This window comes from Podarcis cretensis (assembly GCF_951804945.1).
Source record: "Podarcis cretensis genome assembly, chromosome: 5".
Classification (NCBI taxonomy): domain Eukaryota; kingdom Metazoa; phylum Chordata; class Lepidosauria; order Squamata; family Lacertidae; genus Podarcis; species Podarcis cretensis.
In genome coordinates this window covers 74,530,286-74,547,229 of record NC_137174.1, presented here as the reverse complement: position 1 = coordinate 74,547,229, position 16,944 = coordinate 74,530,286, and the positions used below count along the sequence as shown (strand labels likewise).

Sequence of the window (16,944 nt, the reverse complement as noted above, 5' to 3'; positions counted from 1 at the left end):
ATGGGCCGCCGCCTCAGGTCACCACTCGACCGGCTGCACCCGGACTTTGCCGTGGCTGAACCCCCAGGCTGTGCCAACGCGCCATGGTCATTTGTCCCAGGAAACCAGGTATTTGCCCGGAACTATGTGGGGGACATTCCTTGGGTGCCAGCCACAGTAGTGGGAGTCACTGGACCTCGCTCGTACCAGGTGGCACTCGAAGACGGACGTTTGTGGCGACGGCACATAGACCAGCTTAGGCGCAGGGTTGGGGACTTGGACGCTACCGTGGTGCCCCCAACTGCGCTTGCGGCTCAAGAAGAGACACGTACAGATGGCGAGGCCCCACCTACACCTCCCTCGCAAACTGCCAGCGTGGAGCCGAACCAAGCCGCTTCAGAGGGTCTGCCAGACTTACCACAGACTCAGACCACTCCACTTGCGGAGGCTCCACCCACAGCAGCGGATCCAGGGGAGTTGGTTCCAACGCCACCTAGGGTCGCACCACAGCCTCAGCAACAACTGTGTGGCCCTCTGGACTTGGCTACCAGTCCCTGGCGGTCTGGCAGAGTTTCCAAGCGCCCAACTTATTTAAAGGACTATGTTGTTGGACATGTATCACTGTAACCGATATGCTTTTGTGCCTAATTGAACCATTACGCGTAGTGCTGTATATAAGGAAACCATTACGATTGTAACTAACGCCTTATCTCGGTGGGGAGGGGTGTTATTTAGTGAAGTTTCACCCTGGGCCAGCAGGGGGATACTGTATATAGTTTTCACTCAGGTCTGTAGATAGTTTTCACTCAGGTCCACGTCAGTTATTTTAGGCGGGAAACGCTGGGCTGTTGTTGCTACAATGTTGACAGCCGGCTGCCTATAAAAGCAGGCCGGCTGAGCTGTTTGCAGTCAGTTCTATTCCAGCTTACAAAATAAAGAGCTACTTGGAGAAATCGCTGTGTCGTCTGCTATGTCAACCCACAACTTAACACTATGCTCTGACCTTATTGGGATTAAAAATACATTTTCTAGAAATCACATCTTGGGGGAGTTGTGAATTTTCTGTCCCATTATTCTGTCATTATTTTGCTACTTACACTAAAATGATTCAAGGCGCGATCTTGGAGTATGATTTTAAAAAAGAAAGAAATGAAAGGGGGGAGAGAGAACACAAGTTGCAATCCTACGCATTTCCACTTGGAAGTAAATCTTATTGAATTTATTGGACCTTCTGAACAAACATTCTTGAGTTTGTGGGTGTTTCCTGCATGGGCAATAAACCTAGCTGCAGAAGTAGGGTTTGCTGAAAGTGTTCTGCAGTTTGCTTGTGAAAACCAGAAGTACTGCAGTTGGGGCAGGCAGGGAGAGAGAAAGTGAATGCAGAGGGACAGAAAAAACTGCAAGTTGGTGGGAAGTGGAGTATTTTGCAGTGCTGGGCATCCTTCTGGGGATCTGATGCAAGTGAGCAAATCTGCAAGTTTGTTTGTGCTAACATGAGGATTAGTATTAGTGCAAGGGGATTTATTCATCTCTGAAAAACCAGGTGGGCTGAAAACAATACCTTTCCAGCATCTAGTGCTATGGGCAATGCTCACCTGAATTCAGAGAACAGAGAGTGAAAACCATGTTAGTTCATTTATTGCAGCTGTTCACAGAACAAGGACCAGGAACTGTGCCATCTCATCCGATACTTTAATTCTGCAGAATGTACTTTGATAACACTTTGCATTGTTTACGAAGACAAGACACATTCATCTCTTATGTTTTAAAGATCTATACTACACTGTTATTGTCAAAAGACGATTATTCATATAAATAAAACTCAAGACAAGCAAAAGAATAAATGTGATTTGCATCCTGTTCTTTGCACGACACTCATCATCTGTAGTGGCTACATTTTAAGCATGCTTGTGAGAAAATTCCATTACAACTGTGCCCCCTAATGCCTCAACAAATGAAATGGATTTGTAAAAATGTTACACGGGGGGGGGGGGAATACGAGGCATTACACTCCTGTAAGTAAAACTTGGCTGAATACCATTCACTGGCTTTAAACTCCCAGGTCCATTTCCACAGTCATAAAACACTCAGTCCAGAGAAGCCCATTCAGCATTTTAATGGGTTATCACAAACTAGCTCTTAACTTTCACCATGAGCCTCTCTTGACTTACACCTTAAATCTGAGTCTTAAAAGAAGCCAATTGGAAAACACTTATTTATTACCCTCAATCCTTAAGACAAATTTTGAAGAATATTCCCTGTTTAAAAAACAAACTTAAAATCTTGGGTGGCCTACAAAAACTTCTGAGAGAATAAAGCCGCTATTAAAAGGGGTGGGGGGAGAGAAAGCTTACAAACTAGAGACAGTTCAAGCAGCAATTATAATTGGCAAAGCTGGCTCAGCAACCAGATTTTTTAGCTCACATTTTAATGGGCATGAGCAACCAAAATTTAGGACAGCTTTCTCATAGGAACATATTTCAAACAGGTAGAAAGCATAGTTTTGGATTATTCCATAGCTGTGGGAATGTGACCACAATTCTCTCACCAGTGCTACATTCTGAGAAAGTTCCATATTTGAAAGCCACATTCTATATAAAATTATGTCCAGTTTGTCGATTTTGAGCTCCTGGAAATACTGGCTCCACAAGTCAGTGAAGCTGCAAGTATAATCAGTTCAGTCCTTGCCAAAGCAGGACTAGGCCATACACGCTAATGCTAAAGATTAGCACAGCAGATCAAGATACAGAGCCACTGACTATGCTATTTAGTCTCTCATTAGTGAAATCTAAAATATAATTCTCAAACACAGATTTGCACTATTACTGCCAAATCTCACTGTGTCGGGGGCGTGTGTGTGTGTGTGTGTGTGTTTCCTTCACACTATGTTTTAAGAAAGTCAGCAATGCCTATTTCATGAGATGTAGGTTACTTTCACAACTAAAAATAGAAGTCAGTGCCCTTGGATATAAAGGATAACTCGCCTGACTGCCAGAGTTGGGGGAGGCTAGCTAGAAGTATAAAAGTTAAGCACCTGTGTGAGTTTAGCAACAGGACAAGACGGTAAGGGAGGTCAACCTTCCCCCTTCCTTTTCGTTCTTACAAATCCCTGCTTCCTACATGAACAGACCCAGCAAACAAACAGTAGTTACGAAGGCTATGGATGGGTGAATGTGTCAGTTTTGTTTTATCTCATTTTCTCACTCTCCCAGCCTTCAGTTCAGTTCTCCACATTTCCACATCCATCTGTACTATATTAAAAAATAATAATAATAATCCTTGTGAAAATACATCAGCACTTTAGTCCATTTCCCCAAAAAGACACCTATTTTGCAAAACAATTTCCCCCCAAATAACGCATTTCTGTATGTTATTTTCACCAATATATGCATTTATATGCACATGCTACCCTAGTATGTGCATATTTGTACACAGAGAACTACACTGCAAAATTTGGAGAAGTGTGAACTCATCTGCAGTTTGGTTCCTGCTTTGTTTTGCAAAGTGTGAATTCAGCAAGTTCACCTTTAAGTGTGAACTTAGTCAGATTTCTCCTCCATCCCTAATGAAAGCAAGGAATATTGGTGGAAAAACTCTTTTAGGTCAAACCCTTATGAGTAAGCTGGTGGGGACCAGCAATTGGCAGGGCCAGAACAATATCCATATATACACACCAAATCCATATGCATCCAAACACCACCACCCATTCACAAGGGGGAGGGCAATTCAGATATACAGTGGTACCTCGCAAGACGAAATTAATTCGTTCTGCGAGTTTTTTCGTCTTGCAATTTATTCGTCTTGTGAAGCACGGATTTTGGAAAAGCTTCAAAAATCACCAAAGTCTTCAAAAACCTCAAAAAAGGCTACCACACCGCGTGCTATGAGTTGCTCCTCGAAGTCAAGTCGCAACTGCACCCCCTGAATGCACGGTTTTAAGAAAAAGGAAACAAACTTGCAAGACGTTTTCGTCTTGCGAAGCAAGTCCATGGGGAAATTCGTCTTGCGAAGCAACTCAAAAAACGAAAAACTCTTTCGTCTTGCGAGTTTTTCGTCTTACGAGGCATTCGTCTTGCGAGGTACCACCGTAGAGCATAGTGGTCTGAATCCACTGGGATGGGGGCTGCACTGGATATTTGTGTAAAAACTATGTAGTTAGAGGAACAGCTAGACAGCAAAAGCAATATATAATTAGACAGCTTCAAAAAGGCAAACAAAATCATGGAGGATAAAAAAAAAAGGGTTGCCATATGGCTGGAATTTCCCAGACATACCCGGAATACTTTATCCGAAAGCAGGGTCCAGGCAGAAATTGGCTAAATGTCTGGGAATATCCAGACTTATGGCAACAAATGTCAGCAGTGTTATTTTTGCCAATTTCCCTTAAAATTACAAACTAAAAAATGCCCAAATCCTTTGCGATTTTGAAAGAAAAGCTCAACTACTTTTCTCTTTTCTGTCTGGATTTTCACTTTTTGAAATACAGCAACCCTAATAATAAAGACCATTAATGCCTACTAGCTGTGGTGGCTTTAGGGCTACGTCCAGGATCAGAAGCCTACCAGTTTCTGCACATGAAGAAAACCCTCAAATCCTGTTTGAGATACTCTGTCCAAATGGCCAATATATCCGATTTCATACAAACATTTCAATTTGGATACTTTTGGAAATATTTCAGTTTTATTAGCTTTCATAAAATTGAAACCAAATAAAAACTTACTGGTTTACAGTACAGTTCTGAACTGGGTTTCTTTACTATAAGGAGACACTGTTCTATGGCAAATGGGTGCCGGATTACTGCTACAGGAGAACATCTCCGATCCAGATTTGAAGGGACATAAGGACATAATAGCAGCCCCTCTGGATCAGGCCAAAGGCCCATCTACTCCAACATCATGTTCTCACAGTGGCCAACCAAATGCCTATGGGAAGCCCAGAAGCACAACTTGATCCAACAGCACTCTCACACTTGTGTTCACCAGCAACAGGTATTCAGAAGCATATTGTGAATTCGGGGGAAACATCTTGACACAGCCCACATTTGCACTGCCACTAATATTTTGGTTCCATCTTTTTACTGGTGCAGTGTTTGTTTGTATGGCTCAGTACAAATGCCACTACTCTAAGGAGTCGCAAAGCGGCTAACATTCTCCTTTCCCTTCCTCCCCCACAACAAACACTCTGTGAGGTGAGTGAGGCTGAGAGACTTCCGAGAAGTGTGACTGGCCCAAGGTCACCCAGTAGCTGCATGTGGAGGAGCGGGGAAGCGAACCCGGTTCACCAGATTACGAGTCCACCACTCTTAACCACTACGCCACACTGGCCGATTGAGAGGAACTCAGTTAATTCACAGATCCATATAAACCCCTAATAAGTCAATACTTGAGCATGTATGTTGCCTCCTCAAAATAGCATTGTGCTTGAGGCAATAATAAACCTCTGTGGTGTTTGTTCTTTGATGGTCTTTTTCTGCACACAGGTTATCTCACTTGAGGTGCAAGTCATAGAGCAGGCATGTCCAACAGGTAGATGGTGATCTACAGGTAGATCCCTGGATGTCTGCGGTAGATCACTGGCGCCCCCCAACAAAGCTCAACAAGTTTGGGCCCCCTAAAAAAAGTTCAACATTTTTGCCCTGCACCCCAAAAAAGGGGTAGATCACTGCCACTACTCTGTGAGTAGATCGCAGTCTCTTGGGAGTTGGCCACCCCTGTCATAGAGAAATGAACATACAAATGTGTACTTACACTATCAATTTTCAGTAAATCCAACTTTGATTAAAATTAAGTTTATAACATTTTAGCCACTACATATGTGTGTGGAAGGAAAAGTGATCACTTGACGATAGCTACCTACCCCTTCACTCCTCCCCCCTTAAGCATTGTGCCTCAAGTATTCATACATAAAACAGTCACCCAAATTCATCAATAGTATCAGTTTCACAGTTTGCTTAGCCTGCATGATTGAAAAGGATCTTAGCACACATGTGCTTTGTATTGTATTCCGCTTCAGTAAGAAAACACTACAATAGAAAAACTGGATGCTATGGAACAGGCAGCATTAAGATAACATTTTCTCTGAAATACTACAGCAAGCACAGCTAGCAGCAGCACCAATATATGCCAGGTTGTCTAAAAAATTGCCATTATAAGGACTTCTTTTTTTGTTAGAGTTTGCTTGACAGCCTTCTGAGATATAGTATTGTATGTCTTTCTCTAGACGGTTATTATATCCTGATGGTGGGATATAAATAGCTGCAATTGCAACATTAGGTTTTTTCAGTCAGAAAAGTTAGAGCCTTCTTTATTTATATGTATATAGGCTGCTTTTTCACCTGAAATTTTTCAAAGGGGCTAGACAACCATGAAAATTTGATCCACAAAAAACACACAGAAGCAGAACAGAATAGCCGTAAAACCACTACGAAGGAGCTGGGAGGTGGGGGGGAGGGATACTTTAAGGAATTATCTGATCATTTCAACAGACAGGTAGGCTCATAAAACCCTAAAAGGAGTGTCCCACTTCTCTTAAACCAACACCTGCTTCCTCCCCCACAATCCTTCAGCTCCAGCGGTGGAGATCTGCCCCTCCACAGGACTAACTATGCCAATCCAGAGAAATATGAGAAGAATAAGCATTTGGTCTGGCAAACAAGTAGGATGGCCACTTAAGCAACGCTCCTGCAGAAAGAAAAGAAGGATGCATCATTAAAAAGGAAGACAAAAAGAGAGCATAGATTGCATGTGGTAATTTATATGTACAGATGTACTGTAATTTAAATAGAAACAAAACACATCTTAGAGTAGAGGGAAGGTCCGTGACCAGGGTGCCTGCTCACTCTGGGCTCTTTATGAACACAGACTTTGGACATTTGTTTCAGCTAAGGCTTGGTCTACATGCACAGCAAAATGACCAGGCAGAATACTGAGGCAGTGAAACCTATGACTTGTGAGTAAAGTTGTAGAAAGCAGTAGACTTTACTATAAGTATGTCATATCATTTTGAATATTCCCCCATTTTTGAAAAAACCCCCACTCATTTTAAGTTTAAGTTTCTCCTTATTCGAAGAAATAAAAATATTGATGTGTTATGTACTGAGTTGAATATTATCCAAAATGCAGCAGTCTGATTGGTCCTAGAACAATAGGATTCAGAATGCAGCGGTATGATTGGTCCGCAGGAGCCACCCAATCCAGCTCCAGGTGGAAGTGAATCCACAACCAGCTTGGCCTACAGGAGAATCCAGGAATTAGCCAATCATGTGCAGCCCATTGTGTAAATAATGTATATAAAGCAGATATTGTGGGAGAACTTCCATTCCTCCTCACCACTATGAGCTGAATAAAGAGCATGAAATCCACTCTCGACTCCGAGTATATTTCAAGATGCAATAAATAATAGTAGTAATAATTCTAGAACTTCTTTGCTCACTTTCTATGTGACCACAGGTTATATTTGTAGCAACATCACCTGCAGAAAGGGAGCAAGTGAGCCAGACACAGGTTTACCACTTCAGTCAGGGCTAAGCCTTCAGAGGCCAGAACCCCTGCAGTGAAACTGGGGGCTAATTGGCTATTTTAAGGCCACTCCAGAAGCTAATAATGTAGTGATCAGCATAAATGTACAAAAGGTCCCAGCTTCAGAAACAAATCTTCTACTCCCAAGTGCAATGAAGTTAATTAGTTATCACAGAGAGCCTCAGGAATTTGTATTATTGAAATATCTGAAAGACATTAACAACGGTATTTATTACAGGGGAATATGGCCTTCTGTTACCCTGCTAATTCCTGGCACAACTCTACATGGTTCAAAAGATTATTAGATTAGATGACTAAGATACTATACTACAACCAAGACAGGATTTTCCGTCATGGAAAGACTTTCCGCCCACAGTATTGATGTATTTGTCTGAAAGAGAATGTAATCTACATGGCAATAATTATTAAATTTCCACTTCTGTCATTTTCTTAACAATAATAAAATACTGTAATAACACCTTCAAAAAGCAGAGAATGGTTTTAGTTAAGTATTTAAAATTTGAAAAGAGCTGGATAAAACATTTTATTAGAGATCCTCAAAACCCTTTAATGTGTACAAAATATTTTATCTGTTGGTTCAAGGAAAAATTGCTATAAAAGGAGAATTCCCTAGATGTCAAGATCCAGGTGTGGAAATATACACTATTAGATCTTCCAAAATTTCCCATTGCCCCTTGCATAGGAAAAAACACACAGACTTTGGTAAATTAAAGATTGGCTTACTTAAAAACTCTTTGAAGATCCGATCCATATGCTTCAGAAAATTGCTCAGCCAGTGAAACCTGGCTTAGTTACAAAGTGGTGAATGTTCCTAAATTATTGGTATAGCAACACGAGAATGGCTTGTGAGAGCCATGAAGCTAAGCTGGAGCAACCAACTTACACCTCTTCACACACTGAGCTGCTCAGGTAGACTGGGGTAGAACAAAGCCTTGATTACCTAGTTCCTGAGGAGCTGAGGCTCCAATACTTTGGCCACCTCATGAGAAGAGAAGACTCCCTGGAAAAGACCCTGGTGTTGGGAAAGATGGAGGGCACAAGGAGAAGGGAATGACAGAGGACAAGATGGTTGGACAGTGTTCTCGAAGCTACAAACATGAGTCTGACCAAACTGCGGGAGGCAGTGGAAGACAGGAGTGCCTGGCGTGCTCTGGTCCATGGGGTCATGAAGAGTCGGACACGACTAAACGACTAAACAACAACAACCTAGTTCCTCCCAAGATGAGGGGAACTGGACATAGCTAAGCCTGAGAGGACAGTTTACTTTATGGTATTAACTCCTTCTTGCCTTAATTAGACTTTAGCAACTTGGTTATACGACGCTTACCCTATAAGCATTTTGTGTACCACTCATTACTCTGAAAAACACTTGTAACATTTACTTGCCCATTCACTAGACTGGGCTGCAACAAGAGCCATTGTGGAGTAATGGTTAGAGTGTTGGACTAGGGCCTGGGAGACTGGGTTTAAAATCCAAACTTGACTGTGAGGCTCATTGGGTGTCCTTGGGCCAGTCACTGCCTCTCAGCCTAACCAACCCCACAGCCCTGTTGGAGGGATTAAATGAGGAGGGGGAGAAAGACATATGTCACCTTGAACTCCTTGGATGAAAACCTGGGATAAATGCAATAAATAAATAAATAAATAAATAAATAAAATAATTCCTGATCTGGTAACACTACATGTGAATGGGCTGATCACACATGTCAAATGTATTTGCAAGTGCTGGGCATCGATAGCGCAGCTAGAAATTTTTAGATCGTGGGCTTTATGGTCTGCTGTTATACTGGCACTTACATGAAAAAGCTACCGAGAGATGACACGTGAACAACTTTTCCCACATTAAGGGGAACTTGTTTTAAAGGTCCACCTATTTCTGATCATTCATTCATAAAATACCTTAGGGGAATGCAGCACTCCCTCCTTTGGTTCCCTTATCTCTAAATGTTGCACACTTTGCTGTAACATGGGAGACTGTTCTCTTCACAAAAGGATGAGTCTTCAAATTCTATTCTGCAATCCCCTGCTAGCAGAGACAAGGAGAACCACAGAAATAGTGCACTCAGCTCTCTTGGGGATGCAGGACCTCATGTTACTCTCTTTCTCTCTCTCTCTCTTGACCTACTTTGGGAAACAACAGTAGCGGCATTGACAGGCTATGATCAAGAAACTGCCATAGGGAGTGCACGGAGGGATCATAGTGGGGAAGTAGATGTAACAGATACAAAAGAGACGGGTAGGGTGGAAACATCTGTGGTTCATAATAGAGCATGAAGCTTCTAGCAAGAAAACGTGTCTATAAATGTAAAGCTATTAGGAAAATTACAGGCTAACATTTCTAAACAGAGTGATTTTGGTGAAGAACACATTTGGCAGCAAAATTAAAGGATTCCAGAAGCAGTGATAAAAGAAAAAAAGCATGAGATAAAGGGAAAGGATGCTAATGACAGGGGAAAGAAAGAGTGTGCAAAAGCAATTCAAAACGGTTTGCACGTTCAAGTAGAAATTACACATTGAACACATCTAATAATGTGAGCTGAAGGGCAGCGAGCCAAAATTTGAATTTATTTTTAAAGGACTGAATTACTCAGCAGTTCATATATAATTGTACTGATGTCAGCACATCTGAAAACTTTCCAATGTGTACTGTGGCTTCTTTTCGTTTGAAAAAGTCTTTCACGCTTGTGCTACAGTCTTAAAAGTAGTTGAATGCCACTCCTCAAAATTACTTGCCTTGTTACAGAAATTGCTTATCAGTCTTGTCTGTAATTGAACTCCCTCAAAGAAAAAGATTGTACTAGCATTGAAAATTCTCTATCAATTCTTTATCAAAACCACTTAACAGTGTACCCACACTTTAATCTGAAACGCAACTCTATAGGACTCAGGCCCTGAACCCATTTCCAATACTGGGGCTCACACTGGCACAGTGTAGGCACTCTGAGCACACACAAAGGACATTCTAAGCCAGACTGTTATTTGACACAGCAGTAGGTTATTTTAGCAACATCACTGAAACAACCTGTGATATTAGTGGGAGTCCTCAGAATCTGTTATAACCAAGTACACATATAGAATCCAGTGCTTCCACATCAGGTACACTTGCCTCCAGGCTATGATTTATTGATTTATATCCCACCTTGCCTCCAAGGAGCTCAAGGTAGTGTACATAGTTCTCCTCATTTTATCCTCACACAACCCTGTGAAGTAAGTTAAGCTGAGAGTGAGTGACTGGCCCAAGATCCTACAGTGAGATTCATGATTGATTGCGGATTTGAACTCTGGTCTCCCAGGTCCTAGCTCAACACTCCCAACTACTGCACCGCAAGTGTGAACTCTGGCACTTCTTATTTTCCAGACTAAGTGGTGCTTGGCCCTTATATCATTCTGCTGTACTAAAGTCCTACCTCTTGGATCCTGAAGATCCAACCCTACCCTTCTCCCAAGGAGCTCAGGACAGTGTACATTCTTTCCCACCACCACAAGTTTTAATTCTCTCAACAATCCTGCAAGAATGAATCCACCAAGAGATAAGCCCACTTAAGAAGCGACCTACCACAAGTTCTAAGAACAAGTGGAGGGAGAAGCAGGGTCATGCCTGATGGACATCCTGTTGGCTCCATCCAAAGACTGCATTTGGTTGAATGCATATAGACTCCTCCATAGGACTGGGAACCCAACAGAAGCAGGCACTCTCCCTACTACATGTATCCCTGGAATTCATGGGATAACATCTGAAGGGGACTATAGTGTCACCCGGTGAGTTTAATGAATGGGGCTTCAAAGCTGGGTTACCCTCAGCAGAGTCTGGCACTCTGTCCTCACCTCCATATTTGTCAGTTCATCTCTCAAGCATCTGTACTACAAACTTATATTTTGTTTAGGGTGTTTCCAAATTGGTGTTTATTCTGGGGTTGGTGCACCCCCCCCCCAAGTGTCCACATCATTGGCATCAAAATTAAGTATATTTAAAAGGCATATTGACAACTACCTGTTTGCAGTATCTGAATGACCCATTTGCAATATTAAGCACCCATGGTGCCATCAAATATGACATCCTTAAGAGTCTGCAATTCTAGTCACAGTTACTTGGGAATAAGTTTGATTGAACTCAATGAGAGTTCCAAACAGCCTTGTGCTACAGTTAGGTAAAGTGCTGAAAAAACTCTCTTATATATCTTTACTGCCTCCCCTATTCCCTCCCTTTTCCCACACAAAATTACAAGTATCAGAGTCTTCTGGGAAGAGGGAATGGATGTGGAACTAGTTTAAGTTTATTGTATAAATATGCCCTTGGAATTAATTGGAACAGCTCAAGTTAAAACCTGAAACAGCTTGTGACGCAAAATGTAGCATTCAGGTTTATACCACCTTTTTGTTAAACAAGTTTATTGCTTTATTATAGTTACTGCCCAATATACAAAGCTATTAAGTAGGCAAATTAATTCTGAAAAACTGACATTGACAGTGGAACAGATTTACGTATTTGGCCTGCACTTATGGCTAGTAATAGTAACTATATCTGGTTAAAGTTTCCTAAGTTGCCCTTCATCACACAAGTTGTTTAAATATTGCAGAGACTTCATGCATCCATAAATCCTTCTTATGTCTTACTGGCAGCATCTTCCTCATTCTATTTAATTTTAGAAACATGTATAAGGTCAGAATTCCTCACAGTTAAAGAAGAACAAGTAGGAAACAATGTGGCAATTTTCAGCAGTAGTAAACAGGCATATTATTGTAAAAAGGATAGCCACTATTGTCCAACCGGATCAATAAGGATCAAAAGTGAACTAATGCTCAAATAGAGTGATGAGCAATTACGTAACTCAGAGAGACACTCAAAAACAGAACATGCAAAGCTCACACAGAAGGCCAGTTTACTAAATACACATTGCAAATATACAGTATCATAAGATAAGTTTCCTTGCCCCTCCACCCAAAAAGTTTTTCCAGAGAAGCCGGAGAGGCCCTCCTAAACATTGTGGCGTGGGCAGAGGTCCTCCCAGTTTGCAAGTGATTCCTTCTTCCCCAGCAGCTCTGCACAGATCTTATCCCACATTGTTCAGGCTCCCTGACCCCTAGGGCTCACAAGGCAGCAGTGGGAAGGAAGGAATGGAAAAATTTCCTCCCATGAATTTCCTTTAGTTAATTTACCTTAGGATCCAAGCTACTGAATTATATTCTAGAGCTGGAAAGCATCTGCAAAAGAGGAACTAAAACGATCAAGGGGCTGGAGCAACTCCCTATTTGGAAAGGCTATAACTTTTGACGCATTTTAGTTTAAAACAAAAAAGTTATTGGGGGTGGGCATACTTGTGCTGTGCAAGATTATGTATGCTGTGCAGAAGGCTTTCTCCCTCTCTCAAAATACTAGGATCATCAAATGAAGCTGAATGTTGCAAGATTTAGCACAGACAAAAGTACTTCTTTACACTGTGTATAGTTTAACTATGGAATTCTCTTCCACATGTTGTGGTAATGGCCACCAACTAAGACAGCTTTAAAAAGTGTTTAGACAGCTTTATCCTCCACAAATTTATCAATGAAAGGTGGGTCACTTATTTCAAGCCATTATCAGCATGTGCCTAAGTCTTTGGATGATCATAACCTACACGCATATTCAGGCAGAGATCCCAAGGTAAGTTATTTGCTGCTAAGTTATCAACAATATCTTACTGAGGATGGTAAAACAAGGGAAATTTAGGCCAGATATACAAGGATGAAATCTTAATCCTGTATAAATAATCAATAAGACTGTTGTAGACTTCATGCAGCTACAGATAACACAAATCATTTCCTGTTTTCTATTCCATATTTCTTTTCTCTTATCCTTGCCTATTTAGCTAAATGGTTGGCTTAAGTTTCACAACAGGATGAGGCATTGGTGTGATATGATAAATGCTGGCCTCCATCTCCCATCAGCCCCAGTCAGCATGACCAATTGTCAGACATGGAAGCTGCAGTTCAGCAACATCTGGAGGGCCATAGGCACCCCAGCTAAGCTCTAAACACACTCCTTTCAGTTCATCATTGCAAGTTCTAAGTGAAATACTGATTACAGGTTGTTCTGAACAGATTATATATAAACACACAAGCACAGCACAATACATAAAGCAGTGCGATCAAAGGTGAGCTACCTAGCCTATTAGGCTGACACTTTAATTACCATATATGGATGAAATTGCCAGCGATCACACTTGTTATCAAGAACGGCGGTGAAGTACCCAAGAGAATAGACATTTTCTGAACTCTTGCAAACACATGCATCTGCTACTTCTCTTGCATATATTCATACTTTATTGGTTTAATTGGTCCTTCCTTTAGCATAGATGAAGTAAACTAACCTTCTACATCAAATACTAATACTACACTGCTATATATAAATGCTTTAAAATAATTAAGCGAACAGGCAGTTATTTGGAGATTTTGAGCAAGCTGTCATCTGTAAGCTGATGACAACTAATTTTATTTTTCTGTACCAAGTTAGGTGAGACTGAGCAGGTCTTGGACCAGCGCTTAGAGGCTGATGCTCATCCAGACCACAGCAGCAACTTGAAAATGAATTCTCACAAGACAGAAGCGCTGTGGGCAGGTAGTACCTAGGTCTGAAGCAACAGGTGCATAGCCTTGATGTGCTCTTAGAGCCATTGTTGTCATTAGAGGCTCAAGTGGTCTCCAGGGCAAGGACTGCCTTTTACTGTTGCTGGCTGGTTTTCCAGCCATGGCCATTCTGAAGAGGTAGAACCTTACCACAGTGATCCACAAACTGGTAACCTCAAGACTGGACTACTGTAATTAAGTCTGTGTGGGATTGCCCTTGACTTTGGTTTGGAAGTTGCAGCAAAGCTTCTCTCCGGAGTGACTTACTGTGAATGTATAACACCAGTTCTGAAGAGCTGTACTGGGTGCCTATGTGCTACGAAACCTGCTTTCAAATACTTGCATTGACTTACAACCCCCTATATAATTTGGGTCCTGGGTACCTGAGAGAATGCCTTCTTATGCTAGCCTGGAAGGGGCAAAAGAAAATACCTCTGCCACACCAGCTCCCAGGTGCTGCTACATGAGGGCAGTAGACCTAGCTTCAGAATCCAGCTAATAGAGGATGCCAGTCCAACCTCTCCCCTAAAACTCCCTATTTTGACAGGTGAGGATACAGGCGACAGCAGCTTCTGCACATGGTAGTGCTCTTCACCAGTGGGGCTTCCCCACTGGCAACCAAATTCCCCAGCCAGTAGAGTTGGCAGATCTGGATAAAGAGACACCCATGCCTCATCCACACACCCCCCCAGCACAATGGGTCAGAAGTTATTGTTCTGTACCACAAGAAAATGGGCCCCAGGGTGCCAGTTGCAGTAACAGCTCATGAGTGAACTATTTCCTTCCTGGCCAGGATTTTTGTTAGTGGGGCAGGTCCTTTGTTCGGGGGGACAGGCCCAAAGTTAGCTATGTATTTTTATTGATTTTGGGGGGCAGCTGCGCCTCCCCTTGGCTACACATATAGAATCAAAGAATCAGAGTTGGAAGAGACCACAAGGGCCATCGAGTCCAACCCCCTGCCAAGCAGGAAAATGTTCCTGGCTCAAACAAAACTTGTTCTATTTTTCTATATTTTCCCCACCCTCAACTTCCATGCCTCCCTAGGAACATCTTCCTTCTGGTTTTGAGAACCAATGCTATCAATTCTCACAATGTGTTCAACATTCAGAAAGTTAGTTTAGTATGTTCCTGAACCATATTAGATACATACTTAAAATTGTTCAGAAAACCATAAGGATATTTGAGAATTTCCAGGACGCTTGTGTATTGGTTCTCTCCAGTCTATGGCACTGCATTAATTTTTCATACTCGTCCATTCCTATCTTATACAATAAGCATCAAGATAGATCCTGAGGTTAAGCAGCGCTCATTTCCTCTCCAAGGATCAAACACTGCAGGAAAAGAAAAGTAACATTGCTGCACCTGAAAGTCTGGAAATATCCCAATTCTTCCATATGATCTCAGACACACTTTTGATCTTTGAAAGGATCAAGGAGGGGGGGAATGCTTTAATTCACTGCTGTAGGTAGATTTTATACAGGGGGGGGGGGAATCTGGGTGTGGCCAGTCATGGATGAAAAACAAATTGCCAAGAGCTCTCTCAAATGCATCCATCTTATACCCCTAAGGACAACTGGGCCACAAACACGCTGCCTTCATCTTGTTTCCAAAGAAGTAAAAGCAGCTTCAGCAGCACTGAGAAGCAGACTCGAGAAGCAGCAATTACGCAGCAATTTGCATTGCAGCTCTGCCTTCATGTAGTAACGGGGACCAACAGCAAACTATTCAGGAAATAATGAAGGGCCATATACTGACGGTGTTACCTTTTCCCCTCAGGAGGTTAAAGTTTGGTTTTAGACTGGCACTTCACAAACACCCACCCAGCCCAACTGCGCTCTTGTAATATTTCTGCCCGCGAAGAATGAGAGGCAGAGAAAGGAAAGGGGTTTTCTCTTATCCTATCCTGCCTGTGTAAAGGCACAACACAATCCCAGCCTTCTCTTGCTCTTCAGTTACAAGCAGAATATAAAGTTCCACTCGGTTTCGTACATGACCACCTCCCTTGGTAGGAGGGGACAGTTGTTAAAGGGAGAGAGGAGAGCTGCTTTGTAAGTCAAAATGTTGCCATCCTTCCTCACACGCCTTAGGCAACACTCCCCACCAGGCCTGCTTACTAGACACGGGGGTTGTGCCAATTTGCAAATGAAAGAAACAAAAACTGAGCTGACAAAGCCCACAAAAGTTTCCACCATCCTAGAGAACATAAACCCGGCATTTCTGAGCAGCCGCCCTGTAGTTCTAAGAAAGGAAGGATGCAGAGCTCTCTGCCCTTGGGAGAGACGGGGGCGGTGGGGGCGGGGGAGAGGTACCTGTGAGACCCCCCGAGGTTCTGCGCTGCTTCCTTTGCCCGCTGCTGCAACGCGCAGTCGGATTTAGCTGCAGCTCCGATTCCAGGCGAGGTTCCTCTAAGCGCCGCAAAGTAGAGAGAACACCTGCAACCGGCCGGCAGTCGCCGCACTTGCTGATTGGCAGCTGTAGCAGTCCATCGCCTTGCGTCCCCGGAGATGGGAGGCGGGCTTGGATCAGTAGAACGCGCTCTCTGCAAAAGGAACTGGGAGGGGATCTGTTGGCTTTGTCGTTATGGGATCAAATTCCAGAGATTATCAGTGTGCTTAAAAAGAAAAAAAAAAAGAGTGAGAGAGAGATAAATTGATTATCGCAGAGTTCTGAATTGGCTACTCAGTGTTTGGTTGGCGATTTTGCACAGGTTTCTCCCCCCCCCCCCCCGTGCAATCTATGCGATTTAAGATGCTAAACAGTGCAATCCCATGCACGTTTACTCAGTGGGATTTACTCTCTAAGAGGCGGGGTTTTTTTATAGTAT

General features: G+C 42.6%; 1 protein-coding gene across 1 annotated transcript in view; it reads right to left on the bottom strand.

Annotated features, from left to right (window-relative positions):
* The window catches only part of PLS1 (plastin 1), a 56,119-nt gene extending 39,388 nt beyond the window's left edge, over positions 1–16,731 (bottom strand). Inside the window, exon 1 of the mRNA XM_079977941.1 lies at positions 16,430–16,731. The gene's annotated coding sequence lies outside the window, so the exon portion shown is untranslated. The remainder of the gene's footprint in view (positions 1–16,429) is intronic.
* Between the last annotated feature and the right edge of the window lie 213 nt (positions 16,732–16,944).